This window comes from Triticum dicoccoides, chromosome 4A, assembly GCF_002162155.2.
Source record: "Triticum dicoccoides isolate Atlit2015 ecotype Zavitan chromosome 4A, WEW_v2.0, whole genome shotgun sequence".
Lineage (NCBI taxonomy): Eukaryota > Viridiplantae > Streptophyta > Magnoliopsida > Poales > Poaceae > Triticum > Triticum dicoccoides.
The window spans coordinates 568,589,789-568,592,279 of record NC_041386.1 but is presented as its reverse complement, the minus strand read 5'-3'; the positions used below and the strand labels follow the sequence as shown (position 1 = coordinate 568,592,279).

The following is a 2,491-nucleotide window of genomic DNA, read 5'->3' as shown; positions in this document are numbered from 1 at the left end:
CCGTTTCACCCCAAAACCGGCGCAAGTTTGGGCCGGGAATTGGTCAAAAGCGGACACAAAGCGGACAAAAGTCCGTTTGCTCCCGCGCGCTGGGCCGCCTTTTTTGTCCCTTTTACCCTAAGCAGACGGGGCCGGACAGGATAGGGTCGCACGGTGGAGTTGGCCTGACTTCGTGTGGAACACGTCCCGCACAGGAGTAATGTCGCTGGCCGGCTGCAGAGCACAGCACGTGCTGTTTAGGATACGTGGTGCTCGGATTTGATCGAAATGGCGAAGGGCCCAGCTCGCTCGTACCACTGCCATTTAGTGCAAGAATAGACCGCAGTGCAGACATCAATCCTGTGGATATTTTCATATGCCAGCACATGCATGCACGGCTGGCTTATCTGGCACATACCGCTCGAGGTGTTCCGTTCCTGCGGCGTAGGAGCACGGATGATTGCTTGCAAACCGGAGCACTGCTCTTTCAGACAATCGGACATCGTACTCAGCTTCGCTTGCGCGCCGATCCTGTCAAGCTATCATGGATTTGTTTGGTGATCATGTTCGACTTGCGTTCCTCGGCTGGCAGGCCCTGCCGCCTGGCGATGCGTGGAGGTGGACGTGAGCGCCGCCCGGCGGGGGCCACCGCCGTCCACATCACCCGACAGAGTGGACGGCCGAGCGCCACCTCAGGCCCTGCCAATCCGATGTAGTACCACCCGCTGTTATCTTTGCGCAGACACATCTCCGTATATTTACTTAAATACTTGTCAATGGCAGCTCGGGCGTATCTCCTCCGTTCTTTCTTTTCTCCTTGTGTTGCTGTCGCGTATGAGCTCCGCATTGTTGACTGACTGGCCTGGCCCGGGGAAACCTCTCTTGCGCTGCACTACACGAACTGAGCTGGGCTGGGGCCGACCACGGAGCGTCACGTACACAGACGCTGACGGCGGTTGCCGGTCCGTCTACGTACGTCTGCGTTCGTGAGCTCCTGTCCGGGTTCTTGTTTATATACTCTTTTTTTTTTAGGGTAAAAACCATATTCTTGTTTATATACTCAACAGGAACCACTGTGGGGTCTCTCCTCTCCGCATGATCCCTAATCCATCTAGACCAGAGTCGCCGTCGCATCCTTTGCCGCAGTCGCCGCCGCCGCCGCTGCAGTCTTCTCCGTCGTTCTTCACCGGCTGATCGTCCGCTTCCGCTGTCATCTCCTTCGTCCGCCGCCTGCCCCTATTCTGAGTTTCTGACACGGGATTGAGGGAGTGCGGCCGGCAGCCAAACGACGCAGGTACGTCTCCAATCCCCCTTTTCTTCTGCTCGCCGCTGCTCATATTCTCTCATGTTGATTTCTTTTTGTTTCTCGTGTCAATCTATTTTGTTCTAGTGGAAGTGGTCAGCATTAACAGTTAATTAATCACTGTTCAATATCTTAGCTGCCAGGAACCGTTGATGTCAGCAGAACAATCGTTGGTCTCACCGTGTACAATGTCTCCTCCATGTTTATCCCGGTCAAGCTGCGATGGCATGGATAATACATACATATACTTCACTGTCTAAACTCAACAAACTTGCTAATTCATTCTTTGCAGAAGGAAGTAGGAACCACTTCGGCATAGGAAAAAACGAGACTGACAGGAAACCATTGGAGATGATGGAATGTTTCCTGATTGCTTCTTGTTCGACTACATCCACAAGGCACGAGAAGCAGGGAATAATTCAAAAATGGTCTCTTTCTGTCAATTGATTTCACGCTAATGAATGTTGATGTTGTGATTTTCTCTAATTCATGGCGCGCGTGAGCTATGGTTTGATAATGTAAGATAACTTGGGATCTGTACAAGCAGCCAGAAGGGGCTTTGTTGATCAAGTGTTAACATCTAGAACAAGCTGAAGCTTTAGCTATAAGACATGCTCTCAACTTTGCAGCAGAAGCATGTTTTCAGAAAATGGAAATTGCATCAGATTGCTTGACATTGATCAACAAGATGAAGGGCGCAGAGCAAGACAACTCCCAGAGTAGTTAGCATCATAATTGATGATATCATATGTATAACCGTGAAATTTGTTTTGTATATTTCGTCAGGTAAATATGTCTTGTAAGGAAGTAGCTAATGTTTTGGAAAAATCAACCAGACATGATGTAGCTTCCTGCTGGTATGATGAGTACCCTGAGATTGCGAGGACCAATTTATGCAAATAACAGAATTTCAATGGATGAAAGCTAATGAAATATCCATCTGACCTCTTTCAGAAAACTGCATGTGTTATCTAGATGTCTTCATAAATCTGTAGTTAAAAATTTCTGATTTTTTCTCTTGTTTCTCAGATTTGCTGCCGGAAGAAGAACCACCATGGTCATCCTTGGAGGCCACGGTGTCAGATTCCGCCATGGCCATTCCCAACCTTCTCCACAGTAGTGTCGTTTCAGACCTGCGGCAGCCCGATCCGCGGCTGCCGTTTCGATCCGTTCATTGGATGAGAGGACGCGTTCGGCGTGCGACGAAGA

General features: G+C 49.7%; 1 long non-coding RNA gene across 1 annotated transcript; it reads left to right on the top strand.

Moving 5' to 3' along the window:
- Positions 1-805: 805 nt before the first annotated feature.
- Positions 806-2,240, top strand: LOC119286812. The gene is made up of 2 exons (XR_005140664.1): positions 806-965; positions 1,047-2,240. It is a non-coding gene; the product is annotated as an uncharacterized LOC119286812 (long non-coding RNA).
- Positions 2,241-2,491: the final 251 nt, after the last annotated feature.